Here is a 23,320-nt window from a genome sequence, read left to right on the forward strand (position 1 = left end):
AGTGAAAAAGTGGGGAAAAGGGGGAACTAGGAATCTTGTCAATAAGAAACTGAAATAATCAGTCCGTTGTTACACTATTGTCATTCACTTAAAAGTAGTGACATCCAGTCACAGGATGATAAAGTGTTGTTTATATCTGTTTAGAAAAGTAAAAATGGCTTCCTTTTATATTATTCAATAGAAAATGGTGACCAATTATTCTCAGTCTCTATAGCAAACAAAAACAATAATAAAATAGGGCACCACACTGTAAAAGAACAAGTTCAAATTAGATCAGTGGTTCTGTCCCCCAGGGAATATTAGGCATTTGGTTATCTCAACAGGGGAAGGCGATACTAATGGCAACTAGTGAGTAGAGGCCTGGGAAACTGCTAAGCATCCTATAATGCACAGAACTGCCCTGACAACAAAAAATTATCCAGTCCAAATGTCACCAGTACTGAGATTGAGAAACCCTGAATTAGAATACATGAAAACTTTCTGGCTATGAAGAGTACCAATGATTGAAATAGGTATCTTTGGGGACTGTACAATTTCTTTCTATGAGGTTTTGAATGATTAGGAACCTCATCCCTACCTGGCAAATCACCATCATTTTTTACAGAGGTGCAGGTGCAATCTGTGAAGATGAAATTGCCATGAGAAAGCAGACCAGATGTTTTTCAATTTCATGTCCTCCTGGTTACTGGTGTGCAGCAGGCACTTAATAAATGTTTGCAGAATGAATGAATATCCTATGAATCTTCCTATTACAAACGACTTGCCACTATTTCAACTGCCTCTAGGGTCAAATGCCTTAGGAAGGACACTTAACATTTCATCAAGTCGAAATTGTAGAAGGAGCATTTTCTCATTCCATTGAGATTTGGCTTCCCAGCAAGTGCCGTCAGTTTGGCTCAAATAAATTCATACTAATTCTCTCTCTAATAATAATAATAATAATAATAATAATAATAATAATAATAATAATTAAATTGTAGGGAAATTTAGATAGGAAGGCAATCACCTGGCCTGAAATTTAGCCAGACTGGTGTCAAGAGCCTGCTGGGAAGTAGCAGCAATCCTTAATAATGTATTCGCCATGTAAGCCTCTCCAAGAACCAATTTGGAGTGGGCTCAGCTCCATTGGGGGAGGAGAGCTGTCACCTTCCTGGTCACCAGTACCAAAGTGAGTCATGGGTTGTGTGGGGATCCTTGTCCTTTAGCTAGAGCATTAGAGCTGGGCTTGGGTGGCAGACATAGCTCTGGCTGCCCTTTGGAGGCATAAGAAAGAAAGTGGTTTGAAATATCTGTAACAGTCTCCCATTCACACTGAAATATTGTATTAAGTGAGAAGGAGGAAATCAGGTCAGCACCTATAAAGAATCACAAGTCAATGAATACAATAATATTCTACTTATAAAATACTGCTATTCAAGGGAAAATATATAATTGGAGTTTAATAAGCTGAATTATTAGGATTTACATTCATGGGCACAATTTGTAAATTTATGAACATGGTCTGCATAAAATCCTTAACGTTAACCTTTAGTAGGTTGGAGACATACAATAGATGCCCATCTTATTCTTAATGAATAATTAGCATTTTATACTATTATAGACATTCTACAGAGTCATGGTTCTGAATTTTTAAATTAGCAATTAGTCATCTACTGGATGTTCAGTGCAAGAACAGTGCTCAGAGGTGTGTTTTCCTAAGTCAGACTGATTAAGCTGCTAATTATAGTGCTAGCTGTTGCAGCTCTGGTCCCCAAGCTTAAAGATAGCCATAATAGTTAGACATGGCTATATTTGGCAGTGTTTTGCTATAGCTGCATTACAGGGATATGAGTTATAATTTTTGCTCATTAGTGGTGAAGGGAATGAAAAGTGTGCTTGCATTAGTCTGTACTCTGTAAAAACAAATGCATAGTCAGATGTACACGATCAGGTTTTCTTCAGGAAAATCAAATGAATGCAAGGCGCTACCTCTTCTGAAGAACTTTAGCATGAGATACAAAGCTGACCTTTTCAATGGATATGAATTATTTTGTAGGTATATTTCATCTGAACTAAAGGTAAATCTTCTTTCTCCCACCCACTCGATACACAGCACCACCAAAATAAAGCTGGAAGGTTATGGTTTCCCTTTGCTTGTTCAAACACTGTGACCATAAATAATTCTTCCATACCTGAAGTACAGATCCCAAAGCCTAACACCATGTTCCCCGAGAGACTGAAGGCTCAGAACAGCCCTAGATAAGTTTTTTAGTTTTCAAGTTAGGCGTTCTGAAATAATAATAAAAAAATTTAATTGAGTCAAGTTTTCCTAAAAGAAAGATGCAAGTCCCAAACCTCATCTTAAATGGCTCTGTGCTTATGCATTCCCTGAGAAGAATCCTGAGTCGTCCGGGTGAGCAGATAAGTGCTGTCACAATAAATTCAGAAATAAATTAAGTAAAAACATAAATGCAGAGTATGACAGTGATTGTTTTAAAATGGAGAGCAATTGCCCTAGTCTGTTTTGCTTAGTGGATAGAGTGTCAGTCTGTGGACTGAAAAGTCCTGGGTTCAATTCCCGGGTTCAATTCCGGTCAGTTGCAGGGTTCTCCCTGGCCTGGGCCCTGGTCAGGGTGCATGCAGGAAGCAATCAATCAATGTGTTTCTGTCACATCAATGTTTCTGTCTTTCCCTCTCTTTTCCACTCTCTAAAAATCAATAGAAAAATATCCTTGGGTGAGGAGTAATAATAAAAATAAAAATAAAATAAAAAGGAGACCAATTTTCCTGGAATTGGGTCTTTAATGGAATCAGGCTCAACAAGTCCAAGTTCTGCCTCCTACTGGTTCACCCAGAAAGACCATTTTCTGTTCCAGTTTTGTTTGCTCTGTGATTAGTGTGGAAAATCCAAATTCAGGTGTACTGATCCATGAAGGTTCTAGAAAACATAATGATTTTATTGGCAGTGAAAGGACAATCCTATTAAAACAGAGCCCTTATTACATTTTTTAACAATAAGATGAAAAAAAAGGTGAATAAGTGATCAAAATTAATCACTAAACTATTAACTGGGAACAAAGTTAATCACTAAGAACAGACAAACTAACATCATGTGCCTCATGATATGATGTACCAAGAAAGACACAACACTACTACTTTGATTTTCCTGACAAAAATGCATAATCATGAAGCAACATAAGGCAAACCCAATCTATGTGATATTCTACAATATAACTTGTTTGTACACTTCTTAACTATCAAGGTTAAATACTACAATGAAAAGCTAAGAAACTGTTCCAGATTAAAGAACACTAAAGAAACATGAAAACTAATGCAACACATTGTAATATAGGATTAGATGGACTGGGAAATATAAAATAATTAGAAAATATATTACTGGATAATGGATGAAAATATATATGGAAGCTACTCCACATTTTATATCATCAGGGAAATGCAAATTAAGACAACAGTGAGATACTACTACACACCTATTAGAATGGCCCAAATCCAGAACACTGACAACACTAAATGCTGGCAAGGATGTGGAGTAACACCTACTCTCACACATTGTTGACAGAAATGCAAAGTACAGCCACTTTGGTGAGCAGTTTGGTGGTTTCTTATGAAATTAAACATACTCTTACCATGCAATCCAGCAATCATGCTCCTTCATATTTACCCAAAGAGTTGAAAACTTATGTCTACACAAAACCTGCAAAAGGATATTTATAGCAGCTTTATTCATAATTGCCAAAACTCAGAGGCAACCAAGATATCCTTCAGTAGGGGAATGGGTAAATAAACTGTGGTACACCCAGAAAATGGAATAATATTCAGCACTAAAAAGAAATGAGCAATCAAGTCACGAAAAGACAGGAAGGAACCTTAAATTCATATTACTAAGTGAAATAAGCTAATGTGAAAAGGCTTCATATGGTATAATTTCAACTATATGACATATTGGAAAAGATAAAACCATGGAGACAAAAAAATCAGTGGTTGTCAGGAATGCAGGTGGGGAGAGATGAATAGGCATAGCACAGAGGATTGTTGGGACAGTGAAAATATTTTGTAGCTCAGCCGGCATAGCTTAGTGGTTGAGCACCAACCTATGAACCAGGAGGTTACAGTTCAATTCTGTCAGGGCACATGCCCTGGTTGCGGGCTCAATCCCTAGTAGGGCGTGTGCAGGAGGCAGCTGATCAATGATTCTTATCATTGATGCTTCTATCTCTCCTGCTCCCTTTTTCTCTGAAATCAATAAAAATATATTTTAAAAACATTTTGTATATTATATTGCTAGATATATGTCATTATACATTTTACAAGCCCATAGAATGTACAACCCCAAGAGTGAAATCTAAGGAAAACAATGGACTTGTGATTATTGTGTCAATGTATTGTGTCCTTGGTGAAAAACAAATTACCATTCTGGCGTGTGATGTTAGTAATGGGGGAAGCTATACATGTGTGGGAGCAGAGGGTATGTGGGAAATCTCTGTACTTTCCTCTCAATTTTGTTGTAAACCTAAAACTGCTATAAAAATAAAGTATTAGAAAAAGAACATGGATTGTGGACAATAGTATTGTACCAGGTTAAATTTCTTTGTTCTTAGGAAATACACACTCAATTATTTAGTAAAGGAACACAGTGTCTTCAAACTTACTATAAAATAACTTAAGGAAGTAAAGAAAAATCATAGGTAAAACCAGAAACAGAAATTGAAATAGAAATGTGTATATTTATAGAAACGTACATGGATAACAAATGGAGAAAAATGGAAAGTGTAGGCAATTGGTGAATTTGTATAAAAGGTATGCAGGAATTCCTTGTACTCTTATTGGAAATAAAAGTTACTTTATAATATAAAAGTCTTCCATTTATTGAGCATCTACTATGTGAAGTTATGTTCTGGATGTTATACATACATTACCTCATGTAATTCCCACAATTGATATATGGGGTAGGATTGTCCCAGTTTACAGAGGAGGAAACTGAGGCTCAGAGAAATTAAGTGATTGTTAAGTGACAAAGAGGCCTGGTCTCATCCTGGGTTGTCCAATGCCAAACCTGGGTTTTGGCCACTGTGCTCTCCTGTTTCTCCATGAGAGACATATTTTTATACTTATGCGTGCTAAAGCAAATTCTAAGTTGACTCTAGTACATTTTGCAAAAGCCTGCCTCTACACAGCCAAGTGCACTGAAGTTACTTCTGGGGACCGATCCCCAAGCCGCAGATCTCCATCCTCCTCAGCCAATACCCCATCATCAAAGCCCCATGACCAGCTGTCCCTTTTGATACTCTTATTCTCTGTTTTTCTTGGCGTTCTCCTAAGTCTGCACTCCTTTCTGATGCTCACTGAACCCCCAGCGATGTCCTTCTCTTTCATTTAAGTAAAAGTTGCCTCCAACCTCAGGATGCTGCTGCCCCTGTATCCCCCTCCAACGAAGGTGTTTATTTTCCCATTTCTCATGCGACTCATGTTCTTGTGAGGATTGGTCTTTTCCAATTGCCCAAGTATTATGAATTGAATTGTGTCCATTCAAAAGATATGTTGAAGTTCTAACCCCCAGTATCTCAGAATGTGACCTTATTTGGAAATGTGTCATTGCATTAGTTAAGATAAGATGAAGTCATACTGGAGTAGGGTGGGTCCTGAATCCAATAGATCTGGTGTTCTTATAAGAAGGTGATGTGAAAACACAAGCAGAGAGAACAGCACAGATGATGGAGGCAGAGACTATAATGATGCATCTGTAAGCCAAGAAATGCCAAGGACTGCCAGTGGCAGCCAGAAGCTAAGAGAGCAGTATGGAACAGATTCTCCCTCAGAGTCTGCAGAAGGAACCTACTCTGCTGACACTTGGATTTCAGACTTCTAGCTTCGAGAACTGTGAGAGAATCAGTTTCTGTTGTTTTAAGCCACTCAGTTTATGGTAATTTGTTATGGCAGCCATAGGAAACTAACACACCTAGGCTGTTTCAATCTCTTTCTACATCAACTGGTAAAAATCCCTGTTCTTTTAACATGATGAATTGGGAAGGGAGTGAGCCTTCATAAAGAGTTTCCTTCTTTAAAAAAATATGTTCTTATTGATTTCAGAGGGAGAGAAGAGGAAGAAGGAGAGAAAGAAATACCGATGAGAAAGAACCATCAATCAGCTGCCTCCTGCATGCCCCTTACTGGTGATCGAGCCTGCAATGTCATATGCCTTGACCAAGAATCAAACCAGCAACTTCTTGGTGCACAGGACAACACTCAAACAATTGAGCAACACCAGCCAGGGCCATGAAGATACTTTCTAAAATCCCTAAATATGGATGGTTGGTTTTCCTTCTGAAATATAAGAAAATGTTAAGGTTTTTTAAAAAGGCATAACTCTCTACTGCTTTGGGTTGTACACAGGTTTTTCAAGAAAAGAATGTCCTAAGTCTTCTCCCAGTGGAGTCCAGGAAAGATGGAAAGTTAGTATAAGGAGAGGTAGCCATGCTATATCTGATGGCACCAGTCCTTTGCTGGGTTAGAAAGAGCCACCACCAACTGAGGGTCCTTCAGCCTGAAGGAGAGAAAGATGATTACCGGATACCCTCTCAAGAGGGTCATAGGCCGAGGCCAGTAAGGTCAGGCACTGCCATGGATATAAGCATGTTGACCCTACCAGCAGTTTAAGATGGTTATCAAGCACCTAATATATAAAAACAGTGTCTGGGGTTTGAACCTACACAAAACTTATGCTGTTTCCTGCATATAGTATGAATTATTGCACCTTATGCATTTTATGAATTATTATACTCAACATATAGTTTGTGTTTTGCATACTTCAGCCACATGTGCCGATTTTCTCCTTTAAATTATATTTTCCAAAATTTGGTGTCTTTCTTCAAACACATCATGATTATTCAGGCATCTTTGTGTCTGTGGTCTCCTCTGCCTGAAATGTCTGTTTTCCTCTGCTGGAAAATGTGTTGTTCCAGGTTTTGGCCCATTGCAGCACATAGCATGTGTTTAGGAAATGTTTATGGAATGTGTGAGTGAATTACTCTTTCATCCCCAAACTGAGTTATTTCCTTCTCAGTGCTGAGAACCTCTGTGTGCATCAGTCGTTTCCTTATGTTGCCCACTATCTCTCTACCTCTGCCATTCTTTTTTTGTTGTCACCACCATACCAAATTTATTTTTCCAATGGCACTACTATAGCTGGAGGTGCTTAAGGTGACACTGCACAAGATTTCCTGCCTTGTAGTTTCCCTCCAGAGAAATGTCTATTTGCTTGTTCCTTCCCCCTTTCTGGAAGAAAATCCAGTATGGGCCATTTACCCAAATAAACCTTTTAATGCGTTTATTTAAAAATAATTTTTGGACATTTGAGTTTCTGAATAAATGGGGGAAAAAGTGTTGGTTGTCCCGTCCTCTCTTCCACCCCCACCCCCACCAGCCTAATACGTCCTTGCTGCGAGGACATTTCTATTGTCTCTGAGATCTTAAAATATACGTTGAAAGAAATGGCGTCATGTGTTCCTGCTGCATTGCGCGGGTGGGCCCCAGACACCTGTCGGGTGGGTGGGGCATCTCTGTGCATCGACAGTCTCGCGAGAGGTCGTGAAGCGCCTGCGAGGCTCATCGCTGTGGTGGGTTGTGGGCGGGCGCAGGGGTTGCGGTGTCCCACGCAGCAGGGGCTGCGGGGAGAGCGGCCTACAGTCCGTCCAGGAAGTCGTCTGGGGCTGGGATGCCTTCCCTCAGGACTTTGCGATCAGGCTGGGGTGACTGGTGATGTCAGGAGCCTCAGGCAGCCTCTACCCGCGCGGTTAGACGGGCCTGGGCCTCCGGGTGGCAGTGAAGCGGGAGGACCCGCTGCTGGATGGGCAGGCTTCACCACAAACACCGGGCGTCGACCACCGGGAACTCTGCCGTGACGCGGCCCTGCTTCCTGTTCAGGACGCCGTAGGTGCCACCGACCCTAGTTACAGACGCTGGGTCTCCGCAAATGGATGGCACCAGGAGCTGAGCACCAGGAGCCGGCGGCCCTCGGCATCCGGGGATGACTTTCCTGGCGTCCGCGTGCTACGTCCCCTTGCCGACACCTGCGGGCACGCGCCGCATGTCCTCACACAGCGCCCCGTCTTTGGTGGCCCACAGAAGCCCGCCTCCGTGCTGTCCGTGGTCTCCCTGAGGTACTGCACACGCTTGGTGATAGCGGTGAGGACGTTGGGGCTGGTGCACCCACAGCACCAGATCTTTTGGGCCTCGGCCAGGCAGGTCCCACTCCCACTCTCGGCCATAGCGGGCTGCTGCTTGAGCGCCTGCTGGGCGGACACCTTGCCCTTGGCGGTGTCCTCAGCCACGCTGTTGGCGAAGAGCCGTCCCTTCATGCACAGTCGGTGGTGCTTACTGGGGGACCTGCGCACAGCTCGTTCTACTTCGAGCTGACAGTCTGGCAAGGAGACGGCCAGGACGGATTTCTTGATCGGGATGCAGGTGTGGTTCTTCTCCAGGACCTTCGGGCAGATCTCCATGTGCATCTCTTGGCCCTCCCCTTCCAGCCCTTCTTCAGGAGGAGTGCTCCCTGGCTTGGCCAGCTGCCTCAGACCCTCCACCAGCCAGCTTGGGCTGGCAGTCCAGGTTTTTGGCCTCCATGGAGACCCTAAGGACAGGGCTCACACTAAACTTTATCACCTGCTGGTTGAGAGTGTGCTCGAAGGCGGTAATGATGACAGTCTCCATGAGGCACTGGTCTGTGCCCACCAGGGCCATGATGTTCCTGAAAGGCACATCCTCTGTGGACTCTACACGAAACCAGATAGATTCTTAATGCTGGCTCTATTTATGTTTATTCTAGCAAGATAAACAGAACAGTGCCTGAAATATAATAGATGCTCAACAAATTCTTGTTGAATTGATTTGGGGCTTTTATTCACTCTTGGGCATCTACTTACTCATTGCACCTGGGCACCTATGCGGTCTGTGTACTGTCCTCAAATGCAGGCATCTCTATGGTGTGGTTTTCTGGCTTAACATGATGTGGTTGTCCAGGGCAGAAGTCAGCATACTGCCAATGTTCAGGACCAAGAGGTATACTCAGCTGCTTACTTTGATTTAGACCCTTGTTTTGAGCTCTACATTTTGATTAGTTCAAGATTAAAAGAGCCTTTGGAAATGCAAACTCTATAGGACCATATTTCATAGACAGGTGTTTTTTGAATTTCAGCAGCCTTTGAAAGTCCTGAAGTGGTCCTGTGCATTGTGGGATCTCCAGACCAGGTGAGTCCTCTTCCTTCAGCTTATGGGTTCTGGGCTATGGACCATACCACCTCCTGCTTTTATATACTAGGCCCTAGTAACTGGGGGAACCCAGGGCTTCCTTGAAAGGGAAGATATATCGTCAAAGAGCAACTTAAAAGGAGGTAGGATAGCATAATTGTTAGGAGAATAGATTTTGGAATCAGCATTGGGTTTGAATCCCAACTCCACCCCTTATTAGATGTGCAGCTTTGGACAAACCTACTGAACCTCTCCTAGCCTTTGTGATAATATCTGGAATATTGGGGATAATAATACCTATGTTACAGGGTTTTCATGAGGAGTATGTGAGTGAATAAATATAAAAAACCAGCCCAGAGTAGGTACTCAGTAGCTGTAACTGTCATTCTATAAAAGTTCAAGCTCACTGAGGCTTTGGCACCTTAGTTGGCTAAGGTGCTTTTTCTGTGATTTTTGTACATACAAGTTTTTTGCATCAACAACTGACAGTACACTCTCACCCCCTTTCCTCCCACCTGCTACCTCCTTGAAAAATCCAGGAGTTTAGCTTTTCCAAATGTGTGTCCTGAGGCATCTCTTCCGTTCTAGGAGCAACTCATAACCCCAAAGCTCTCTAATGACATTTGGGAAATTTTTGTCTATTATTTCGTTTAAATACTTTTCCTGTCTTATTCTTACTCTACTCCTTCTGGGACTCCAGTTACACATATATTAGACAATTTCATATTGTCCCTCAGGTCCTGGAGGCTCTTTTATCTTTTACCAACATTTTTTTCTCTTTCTGATCTTAAGATAATTTTTGCTGATCTGCCTCTAAGGTCACTGATTCTTCTGCCATCTCCAATCTGCTGTGAGTTTTTAATTTGTTATTGTCTTCATGCTTTGTTGGAGAAGATCTGTGGAAAGCCCAGGGTGTTTCCCAAGCCACTTTAACTTGGCAGGACTCAACTTAATTTTAAAAAATGTATTTTTAATTAAGATATAATTGACATATAATGTTATATTTGTTTCAGATGTACAACAATGATTTGATATTTGTGTACATTATGAAGTGATCACCACAGTAAGTCTAGTTCAGCCGTGGGCAAACTACGGCCCGCGGGTCGGATCCGGCCCGTTCGGCTGTTCTATCTGGCCCGCGGAGCCGAAAGAGCGGAGGGTTCTCTTGCTCTCCCCTCCGCTCCTTTACTTTGAATTTATATTAGTTCACACAAACACTCCATCCATGCTTTTGTTCCGGCCCTCCGGTCCAGTTTAAGAACCCATTGTGGCTCTCGAGTCAAAAAGTTTGCCCACCCCTGGTTCCATCCTCACCATACATAGTTACACATTTTTCTTCTTTTTTTTTCTTGTAATGAGGACTTTCAAGATTTACTTTCTTAGCAACTTTCAAATATGCAGTTCAGTATTATTAACTGGAAGTTTATATCTTTTGACACCCGTCACTCATTCCTCCTTCAACTTCTGGCAACCACCAATCTATTCTTTGTATCTATGAGCTTGTTTTTTTTTTTTATTTTTGTTATTGTTATTTTTTAGATTCCACATGTAATTGAGATCATATGGTATATGTCTTTCTTTGTCTGGATCATTTCACTTAGTATAATGCCTTCAAGGTCAACCATGTTGTTGCAAATGGCAAGATTTCATTCTTTTTTTATAGCTGAATAATACACATACCACATCTTTATTCATCCATCAATGGACACTTAGATTGTTTCCATATCTTAGCTATTATAAATAACTAAAGGCCCGGAGCATGAAAATTTATGCACTGGATGGGGGGGTCCCTCAGCCCGGCCTGTCCCCTCTCACAGACCGGGAGCCCTCAGGGGTGGGAGGTGACCCAGCGATCAGGGGAAGGCTGTGCCCCATCACACCTCTGCTGCTGCCACTGCCGGCAGCGCAAGCCTTGGTCAGCCCTGGGCAGCTGGGCAGCCGCCATTCAAGGGTTACCTGCGCCTCGGGCCGGCCCTGGGCGGCTGGGGGGCTGAGGGGACTGGGGGACTCGGGAGGCAGGTGCGCGGAGTGGCTGGGCCTACCTGGGGGCGGGCCCGGCCTTGCCGCGTGCCTGCCGCCCCGGTGGGGCTGAGGGGACTGGGTGCTGACATCTTGTGGCTGTGTGTGCCGTCAGTTTTGAGGGCGTGGCAGTCAATTAGCATATTCCCTCCTTATTGGCTGTGGGTGCCGCCATCTTTACGACGGCTCGAGGGTCAATTAGCATATTCCCTCTTTATTAGATAGGATGTTGCAATGAACATGGGTGTGCATATATCTTTTTTAATTAGTATTTTTGTTTTCTTCAGGTTTATACCCAGAAGCGGAATTGCTACATCATCTGGTAGTTCTATTTTTAATTTTTTGAGGAACCTCCTTGCTGTTTTTCATAGTGGCAGCACCAATTTACATTCCCACCAATTTTCTCCATATCCTTACCAACATGTTATTTCTCATGTTTTTAATAATAGTCATTATTATAAATGTGAGGTGATATCTCATTGTGGTTTTGATGTGAATTTCCCTGATGATTAGTGTTGTTGAACATCTTTTCATGTACCTGTTGGCTGCATGTATGTCTTCTTTGGAAAAATGTTTATTCAGATCCCCTGACCATTTTTTAATTGGATTGTTTGTTTTCTTCGCTGTTGAGTTGTAGAAGGTTTTTAATACATATTTTGTATATTAACCCCTTATCAGATATATGATTTCCCAATATTTGCTCCCATTATGTACGTTGCCTTTTTGTTGTTGTTTCCTTCTCTCTGCTACTTTTTAGTTGATGTAGTCCCACTAGTTTATTTTTGCTTTTGTTGCCTTTATTTTGGAGTCAGATACAAAAAAATTATCAAAACTGAGTCAAGGAACTTACTGCCTATGTTTTCTTTTACAAGTTTCATAGTTTAAGGAGCAGGACTCAACTTCTAAACTCTGTCTCCTCTGAGGATCTTTCCAGGACTTGGTTATGGGTATTGTTAGGGTAGGTAAGCTTTGCTCTGATCATGCTCCTTAGTTTTAATGCATGCATAGTCCTTCCGATGTCTCAATCAATGCCCAGCCTTGTTGAAAGATATACATACTGGAGCATGGTAAGCAGAAAGCTCCTCAGTAGTGAGGAGACTCAGTGGTCTAAGGTAGGAAGAATAGTTAAAGGAACCCTAGGCTAGAAGAAGCCCCAAATAGGGCATGGGGAGTGGATGATACATGGAAGGGAGGAAGGATAATGTCTTTGTGAAACTTAGCTCTGATGGTTGGCAGAATAAAAATGAAATTTTATTTGGAAAAAAAATGAATTTTCTAACTGTTAGAGTAGTTCAAAAGTGAAATGCTGAGGAAGAGAGAGAGTTTGTTGTTTTTAAAGGTAACTAAATAAAGGTTAAGTGATCCTTGTAGGGAATGTTGAGGTGATGATTCACATATCAGATGAGGATTGAATTTAAGACTTGTATAGCTCCTCCCAATGTGGCATCCTTTGGTTCACTGAACTTGAGTTGTTTTAGTAAAAACACTAGTCATTTATTCATTATAGCACAGGAAGGGAATTCTCCTTTATGTGTGTTATGGAAGAAGTATGGTTTGTAGGAATAGACCTGAGTTTGGATCCCTGATCTGCCATTTCTAGCACACTTTTTGAGAGAACTCAGTTATGTTTCCAAACCTCAGCTTCATCATTTTAAAAATGAGGATGTCCTGAGATTGTTGTAAATATAAAGTACTTGAGAGAGTACTTGACAGTGTTTTCCAGGAATACTTGTCATTAATATTAATGGTATTGATGTGTTATTATTACACAACTTAAAATTTTTGATTATGTTATAAAGAAATTATCTTAAAAATATTCATGGCTGCACACAAAGCTTTAGCCATAAAAATGTCCATTATGGTCCTACTAGAGGCCCATAAAATTCGTGTACTTGAATTCGTGTGCATGAAATTCGTGTACTCGGGTGGGTCCCTCAGCCCGGCCTGTGCCCTCTCGCAGTCTGGTAGCCCTCGGGGGATGTCTGACTGACAGCTTAAGCTGGCAATTGGACATCCTTAGCGCTGCTGCTGCCACGGAGGTGGGAGAGGCTCCCGTCACTACCGCTGCGCTCGCCAGCTGTGAGCCCAGCTTCTGGCTGAGCGGCGTTCCCCCTGTGGTAGCGCACTGACCACCAGGGGGCAGTTCCTGTGTTGAGCATCTGCCCTCTGGTGGTCAGTGTGCGTCATAGCAACTGGTCATTCCGCCGTTCGGTCGATTTGCATATTAGCCTTTTATTATATAGGATAGTATATATTTATATATATACTTTTTATTATTATAATGAGATAACACTCTGATACTGTTGATAACCAAAATTCTTCCTGAGTATGGCGATTGTGGGGAGATTTTATTTTTATTCTCTCTCTGTTGTCTTCTCCCTTAACTCACTACTGAGAGTAAATATGTGTTATTATAAATAGTAAAGAGGTAAATTATCATAAAGCATGTAAGGAAGGAGTCGATTTCTCATCCTCAAGGGTAGTTTATCACTAGTTGGATCCAGGGTGGTGAGGCAGGGGAGATAACAGCATTAGATGGGAATAGTGGTGGATTCTCTTAAGGTTTTTTGGTATCCTGAAACATTTTATGTGGTCAATGAGTGGTACAAATGGTAAATGCTATAGGAGATTGAAAGATGGTGGGGCTCTCTGGATGGATTTGGGGAAGAGGTGAGTCTTGCGGGCCAGGAAAAAGAATTGCATTTTCTGGAATTCTTGACCAGGTCAGAAGTCCATGAAGGTGTCTGACATCTATGTGAGTTCGAAAATGCAACTGTTGGGCCGAAACTGGTTTGGCTCAGTGGATAGAGCATCGGCCTGCGGACTGAAGGGTCCCGGGTTCGATTCCGGTCAAGGGCATGTACCTTGGTTGCGGGCACATCCCCAGTGGGGGGTGTGCAGGAGGCAGCTGATCGATGTTTCTAGCTCTCTATCCCTCTCTCTTCCTCTCTGTGAAATATCAATAAAATATATTTAAAAAAAAAAAAAAGAAAATGCAACTGTTGGATATCAGGTAGCAACTTCTTCTATCTTTGGGTTTTTGTAAATCCCTGAAATTTTTATTTACAGAGGAAAGCTGAGGAGAAACTAAGTACAGGAAATGCAAGAGGTTTCAAAAATAGTCCTGCTGTAAAACTGCAACAAATGATAACCCTAGCTGCTCTCAGTTCACTGGGTACAATAAACTGTTCCTGATGTATGTCAGGAGATTTTCCTTTATTTAGAAATTTGAGTCACACTTCAAAATCTCATGTTACATCATCATTTTATAAGCATTTCTAAAAGGCTGAGGCATCTGCCCTTGTTTTCTGGCCTTCTGCAGGGCAACATCATGAAACTGGAGCAACTAACGTGACAAGTGACTTGAAATTGTGATGATGACAGTTATAACCCAATGTTGTGCAGCACCATCTTGACTGAGACTCAGGTTCCCAATTTGGATGTCAAGGAATGGAAAATCTATTATGTGATACATTTTGGACACCAGAGTTGTGTTGGGAGGATGGAAATGGAATGGATGGGAGTGAGGGATAAGGGGTAGTGGGAGGGAGGACACACAAGTCTATAGATGTTAACAGCTGGTGTTATAAACTTCTCTAAAAGAAAGGCAGTTCATTACTAGCCTTTGGACATGCAGGAAGCTAGGAGATAGTGATTTAGTTTTGGAAGTAATGCAATGTGTAGCATCTTGCTATCTAGGGAAGAAAGAAGAGAGTGTTTTGGTGGGTTTTTTTTAGAATAGGAAAGAAAATGACAGAAGGGAGAGGAGGGGAAAGGAGAGGAGAGGTAAAAAAGGAAAGGGATGGTGGGGAGAGAAAGAAATTATTTTCATTGCTATTGGTAAACACCATGGGTAACAGTCCTTGTTAAAGAACACAAAGCTGGTATTGACATCTTAGAATATTAACTTTTATCTTCATATGGAGTCTCTAGAAAGTTCTTTTCCAATGAGGGTGAGTACTGGCTCAGTGAAGAGTATTGCCTATAAATCTGCTTCTAGTTTTTTGGCAGCATTGCTATTGTTTCAAAAGTGACACTCCCCTCCCCCCCACCCCCAGCTGAAACACAAAAGTAATCCAGGTTCAGCAACTTTGGTTCACTACAAGTGTGGATCTCCCTCTCCACCCCCCCCCCCCGCCCCCACGCCAAAGTGAATGGGAGGAAAATTTGTAAACAATATTGACACAATCTCTGATTGAACAGTGTTGGGCAGTAACTGGTTAACCCCAAAAGACCACAGCTTCTTTTTTAAAAAAAATTGTTGACAGTATTACAGATGTGCTCCATTTCCACTCGCTCTTTATCCCCCTCCACCCAGCCCTTGGTCTACCCCAGGCCTTCACCACACTTGTCTATGTCCATGGGCTATGCATATATGCATGTAAATTCTTTGGTTAATCTCTTTCCATGCCCCGCCCCCCCTCAGATCTGTCAATCTGTTCCATGCATCCAAGCCTCTAATTTTAAAAATTAGATTCCACATATAAGTGAAATCATGTGATATTTGTCTTTCTCTGACTGGTTTATTTTGCTTAGCATAATAATCTCCAGGTCCATTGATGCTGTCACAAAAGTTAACAGATCCTTCTTTTTTTATAGCTGCATAGTATTGCATTGTGTAAATGTCCCACAGCTATTATTCACTCATCTACTGATGGCACTGGGCTGTTTCTAGAACTTAGCTATTATAAATAACGCTACTATGAACATAGGGGTGCATATATTCTTTCTGATTGGTGTTTTGGAATTTTTAAGATGTATTCCTACAAGTGGGATCACGGGTCAAATGAGGAAACTCCATACTGTTTTAATTTTTTGAGGAAACTCCATACTGTTTTCCATAGTGGTTGTTCCAGTCTGCATTCCCACAAGCAGTATACTAGGGTTCCCTTTCCCCACACTCTCCAATACTTACTGTTTGTTGATTTGTTGATGGTAGCTATTCTGGAAGGTGTGAGGTGGTACCTCTTTGTAGTTTTAATTTGCATCTCTTTGATGATTAGTGACATTGAGCATTTTTTCATATGTCTCTTGTCCACCTGTGTGTCCTCTTTGGAGAAGTGTATTCAGGTCTGTTTTTTAATTGGGATGTTTGTTTTTTTGTTTAGTTGTATGAGTTCTTTATATATTTTGGAAATTAATCCTTTATCAGATATATCATTGGCAAATATGTTCTCCCATATAGTGGGTTCCATTTTCATTTTGTTGATGGTTTCTTTTGCTGTGCAGAAGCTTTTTATATTGATGTAGTCACATATGCTTATTTTTTCCTTTGTATCTCTTGTCCTAGAAGATGTATTGGTGAAAATTCTGCTACCTGAGATATCTGAGATTTTACTGCCTATGTTTTCTTCTAGGATTTTTATGATTTTGTGACTTACATTTAAGTCTTTTTATCCATTTTGAGTTTATTTTTGTGTATGGTGTAAGTTGGTGGTCTAGTTTTATTTTTTTGCATGTAACTCATATATGGCCTTTAGTATATTGAGGTATGATTCTCTATTCCCATTTTGTTGAGAGTTTTATAAAAAATGGGTGCTGGACTTTGTCAAATGCTTTTTCTGGTTTATTGATATGATCATGTGATTTTTATCCTTCATTTTGTTTATGTGATGTATCACATTTACTGATTTGCAAATGTTATACCAGCCTTGCATCCCTAGAATAAATCCTGCATGGTCATGGTGTATGACCTTTTTAATGTATTGCTGGGTCAGATTTGCTAATATTTTGTTGAGGATTTTAACATCTATATTCATCAGGGATATTGGCTTTTAATTTTCTTCTTTGTAGTGTTTTTATCTGGTTTTGGGATTAGGATAATGCTGGCCTTGTAAAAATCCTGAAATTCCTCTTGAATTTTTGGAATAGTTTGAGGAGGATAGGTGTTAGCTCTTTAAATGTTTGTTAAAACTTGCCTGTGAAGCCACAGAATAACTTGAAGGAAGGAAGTAATAAGGTCAGATTGAAAATAAATGACATAGAGACTAATAAAACAATACAAAAGATCAATGAAACCAAGAACTGGTTTTTTGAAAAGATAAACAAGATTGATGAACCTTTAGCCAGACTCATCAATAAACAAAGAGAGGACTCAAATAAATAAAATCAGAAAGAGGCAAAGTAATGATCGACATCACAGAAATACAAAGGATTGTAAGAAAATACTGTGAACAACTATATACCAACAAATTGGACAATCTTGGTGAAAAAAACCACAGCTTCTTTAGTACTAAGTGGGGAAAGGATGGGATTAGCTTGATGCTCTGTGAGTGAAATGATGATTGGCAGCCAAGGACATACAAACTTTTCCAGAAGATTATTGTAAAATGTTGGTAGAAGCTGGATGTTCACTGGGAAAGCTTGGACAACTTAGTGGATTTTTTAGGGGGTAAATCTTGAAGGAGAGGAATCTAAGGGTGATTAGGGATTCAGGTCTCTCTACCTAAGACTACCGAGCTAACAAAGGTTAAAGGAGGAGGGGCATCTGTTACCGTTTAATACTCCCCTTTTCTTTAAAACTTAGCCTCTGAGCACAATAATTTTGTGGTCAGTCAATATGAAGAGGGGGCTGATTATTCAGGAAATCTATTTTTCTGAAGGTAGATGCTCAAATGGAGAAGATGAAGGCATGGTACTATTTGATAAGAGTTATAGGGGACCTTTGGAGATCCTTTGTGGACATATAAATCTAGAGTTCATTTACTTTCAAACACCATAAAGGAATTTTAATGAAACTGGAGAATTGGAATTCAGGAATGTTAAAATACAGCCAGGTCTGAGCTTGCTTTTAGAAAGCATGTTGTTCTCAACCTGTTAGTGATTAGAAGTAATTACTAAACAACTTCTGTCACAGGCAAGGGTTCTGTATTGCCTTAGAAGTCCCATAATAAACAGTTCAGTTAAGCAGAGATACCATTCCCAAAATCTAGATTGATTTGCTCAACCAGGAATTAGGAAAAATTTCAGTCAATAACATTAAACTAGTTAACATAAAAGGAAAATTAAATTTTCAAGTAACAACTGTAAATGTTATTGAAAACTAATGGGATTGCAAAAAGGTGAATAAAAATACAATCTGTTTGAAGTTTAATTTTATTAGCAAGCTTGTTAAACATTTGTTTCTTAAACTTCCTCTTTGGAATGCTAATGTGAAGAACCAAATGCAATGAAATCTCAGGCCTTGGGCTAAGGAGAGGCTTAGGTTCTTTTTAGTTCTTACTTCCTCAGATGAAGCGTGACAACCTCATGACAGGCCATCATTTCATTTCAGAGAACCCAAGTTATTTGCACTGTTTAGGTTTTGCTGTTTTCTTGGCGAGGTCTATGAAATTCTCTTAGGAAAGAAAACTGAAAGATGGATTAAGTATACAGTCAAAGAGTCCAGGGAAGGTCAAATTTTGCTACATGAGATGCTCTTCATTGGGCCAGAAATATTAATTAGGCAGTAGTGACACCACCTGGTCTTCTTGGGAATTTTCACTCAATCAATTGACTGGAAAAAATGATGCACTATGCAGATGATGTGTTACGGAGTTGTACACTTGAAACCTGTATGGGTTTATTAACAAATGTTACCGCCCAAAATTTAATAAAAATAAAATAGTTTGGCTAAAAAATGAATGGAAAAATGAACAGTTTTTTATTGCATCTACTGAAAATGCAGTAGACACAGTAAAAGCTACATAAGAAATGGAAGGGCCCTGAATTTGAGTTTATTAACTGAGTAATATATATAAAAAAACATATATATGCCTTCTCTACTTCACCCTATACCACAATTCGCACTCCAGAAATTCTGATTCAGGAGATTAAGAGTGGTAGTGGGGTCTTGGTACTGTATATATTTTTCTGAGAATTTTGATGGTCACTTGGGTTTGGGGAGTGATTCAGGGGAAGACTCTGAAGAAATACTCAATATATGAGAGTATTAAAAGAATTTAGAGTAAGTGTGGTAATCAGAGAGGCTTCATGAGGCAGAGATTCTTTTAAATCTGCAAAAATGCAGAGGTTAAAAATAGGAGATATTCCAGGATGGGGGGAAGGCATTTTATTCCCTACATATACTATTTAATAATATCTAATTTTCCAATGTTCAGTTTCTATTCTGGATTCTTACAGAATAAACAAAATGTTCTTTAACATGTGCTTTCAGTACCTAATGTAATCATAGTTCCCCTGATTTTACTAATTGTTTCAGAGTATGGTCAGAAAGACAGAAATCACTTGTTTCAAATAAAATATCAAATAGAAGGAATTTAATACAAATCTTTGTCTTACTGGTGTTGGGAGGGATGGAAGAGTTAAAGAGAGCAAGGGAGCTTGAGTAGCAAAAAGGAGAAAGAGTGATACTGAGATTAGTATCAGTGGAAGAACTGCCAACTCTAGGGACTGGGGGAATGAAAGGCAAGAGGACTTGTTATCAAAGCCCAACACTATTGCAGGATTCTATGGGCTCTATCTAGCCAATGCTAGGACTGTAGAGAAGATGGTCTCCTTGGACGGTGTTGGGACAACTGAAGAAGGGAAGAAGCTTGGAACACTGACAAGATGCAGCTACTTCCAGGAACACCAGCAAGAGCAAAAGTGTATGAGAAAGAAATAATGGTCCTTTCTCTTGCAGGAGTCTGGGAAATGTATTTTGCAAATTCCAAGCCACAGCAATACAGTATAGATGGAAGAAGGTGGGTCAACAGGTAGATAACTGGTACACTAAGTAAAATGAATTAAGATGTAGTTCCTTCAGGAAGACAGATAAATATGCCTCAGGCAGAGCTTCATGTATGACTACCAGCAAGCATTAGTACTAAAATATGCCTAAGCCTTGTGACAACCATTTAGTAGTTCAGTCCAAAAAGTATAAAGAATGAAGCTTGTGAAATTTGATGAATACTGTGTGAACATGCAACTCTTCTCATGGCTTTTCCAGTGTTAATCTGATTCATGCTCCCATTTGTCCGTCCGTCCATCCATCCATTCATTTAGTGCCTATAATGTGCCAGTCACTGTGGTAGGCACTGGGGATCCAATGATTGTGCAATACAGCTCTCTTAGCTGGCTTCTAACCCAGGCAGGCAGTGCATGAATTTGATAGTCACTAACAAAATAATAACCATATTATTTATTCTTTACACTTTTCAATGTACTTTGTTATCTCCTGTTTTAAAGTTTTTGTAGGATAGTTTTAAAAGATAATTTCATGTCAAACTTATTTTTTATTTATTTCCCAACAAACTTTCTAAAAATATTGTATATCATTTTCTTATACATTTTTACTTTTCTCACTCTCTTGGTTCTTACTGTCCTTTTTGATGAATAGGTTTTCCTCCTCTGACCAGTGACTTTTTCTGAATCTCTTTCTTCCATGGCCAACTCTAGTGTCTGGTGTATGGCCCAGATATTTATATGTTTAACAATGCTACCATCCCAATGACTGTTTATCCTGTGGCCATTTCTGCCTATCTTCCTATGCTTTCCTTCCAATTTTATATGGCCTCTTTGACTCTGATGTTTGTTCATTTCATCCATCCTTTTCACCAACTGGGTCTTGTAGATCAACCTTAGAGACATTTTGAGAGATCAGACATTGCTGTGAATCCTTCTCTCCTCACCCTACTCTTAGGAGGGTCTTGTCTCTCATGTCCTGGACTTTTCATAAAATCACATCCACTTTCTGCTTTCTACCACTTTGTTTTTACTTCATTGTCTTTAACAATCTTAACCATATATCTATATTTGATTGGTAATGACCAGTGTTTCTCAAAGTGTCCTAAATGGACCTGCTTTTGAATCACCTGGGGAGCTTATTAAATATGCAGATTCCATGGCCAACTGGTGTATGGCCCAGATATTTATATGTTTAACAAGTTTATGGGATTATATTGATCACATGAAAGTGTGAGGCGTATTGATAGAGACTTCTGTCTTCATCCCTGACATTTTTCTTCTCAACTCCTTTGGGGTTTTGAAAATACTGTTGTCTTTAACAGAATACTGTCTTATCATTAGACATCCAAAATGGGCAGTACTGATTTGAAGTTTATCCCATTATTTTTGAAACCATTTCATTTTGAATAAGTTATAATCACTCTTCTAGTAGCCTACAGTAAAGATGCATTCTAAGTTTGAAACATTGTCCCAAAATACTCCCATAGCAGAGAGCAGATATTGATGCCAGGCTTCAGATGGTGAAAAAGGGGTTCAGAAAGAGTAAGGGACTGGGAGAATAAAAGGAAGGTCACACAGCTATTTAATTGTATAACTGAGACTGGAATCCAGGCCTCCAGGATCTGTTCACTGTGTCCTCTCCCAATTCTGACCTCTTTTTTGGGATTGGTATCTGTGCTTAAACACACACACGGGTGCGCGTGCGCGCGCACACACACACACACACACACACGATTCTATCCTTTGCAATATACTGTAACATGTATTGAATATTGGCCCTTTTTTGTACTTACCTTTTGCAAAGGTAAAGTGAAATCTTTTCTCCAAGAGTAAAAAAGATGCTTGAGAATACCTCTGTCATCATCAGAGCCAATGTGAATTAACACAGCATCTGAGTGGTGCTGATTGCAGATGCGGAGGGATGGTGCACACTGAAGTGAAGCAAACAGTCATGATAATTTCAATCCAATGGAAATGAATCAACTCTAGGCTCTCAGACCCTGAAATCTCATCAACTCAAAACAGCTTATAAGCATTTACATGTTTACTCTCCAGCCTCTAGATAATTTGCACTGAAAGAAGGGACCACTGTTGTCAATATTCCAAAATGGCTGATAATTCTAAAGTCAGTTAGATTTGGTTTTGCAACATGTTTTTATCTTTTAGTATTTGATTTTGGGCTTAATGTATTCTGAGAAATTACAACATTTAAATAACAATAATATAACAGTGAGAACCTGGAAATGATATCTGACTTTCTCATTCTACCTCTTGATTTAATACTTTCTCCTCTATATGTTCAAGAGTAGGAGGTGGTGGGTGATCTTCCATTGTACCAACCAGAATCTCTCTCTCTCTCTCTCTTTCTCTCATTCTGTCTCTATCTCACATATATAATTATTGTATCCATTTCATAGGATTGATGTAGGATTGCTAGATAAACTACAGGATGCCCAGTTGAATTGTAATTTAAAATAAACAACAAATTTTCAGTATAAGTACATTTTAAATGTTTCAGATAAACAATGAATAATTATATTTTGAACATGCTTATACTAAAAAATTATTCATTGTTTATCTGAAATACAAATTTAATTGTTTTTTTGTATTTTATTTTATAAACCTAGCAACTCTGATTGGGAATTATACAAGGTATTATATGGGAATTATATGTGTATCTGCCACATAATAAATGATCATTAAAATTATTTTATAATCAATCTCCTACAGATCTTAACAAATAATGACAATAGCAATTGCATATTACTTTACTCTTTTTGAAAGCCTTCTGAAATTCATCCTTGTTCTGTTCTTAAAGACTCTATAGTATCCCCATTTACTAGATGAAGAAATTAAGCCTCCTAAACTTAAGTTTTACTGACTGTGGAATATTTATTGCTGTACAATCTATTGCTTTATAGACATGTAATATTGAATATTGGTGTCATTTCCAATCATTGCAGCTATAAATATTGAAGTGAACATCTAAGAGCATATTTTTTACAGCTACATATGAGCTCCTTAATTTAGAGACCTTGACTGTTTTGTTTTCCCCTTGTCCAACCAAAAATACTGCTCAGCATATATTTCCTGAATGAATGCAACTTGCATATTATTGCTAGATTCTTCTAATAATGAAAATAACAACAATAATATTAAAATCACCTTATGATTAACCAGGCACATTCTAGATGGTTTACGTTTACTGATTTTTCACACTACTTAGTGAAGTAGGTAACATTATTACCCCATTTTATGGATGAGCGATTGAACCCGCAACCCTTTGGTCTATAGGCCAGCACTCTAACCACTGAGAAAACTAGCCAGGGCAGTATTTAGTAGTTTTTAAGTTGTATTTATTTGATTACAACAGGTTGGACTTTCTTTTTTC

This window comes from Plecotus auritus, assembly GCF_963455305.1.
Source record: "Plecotus auritus genome assembly, chromosome: 5".
In the NCBI taxonomy this organism is placed as follows: domain Eukaryota; kingdom Metazoa; phylum Chordata; class Mammalia; order Chiroptera; family Vespertilionidae; genus Plecotus; species Plecotus auritus.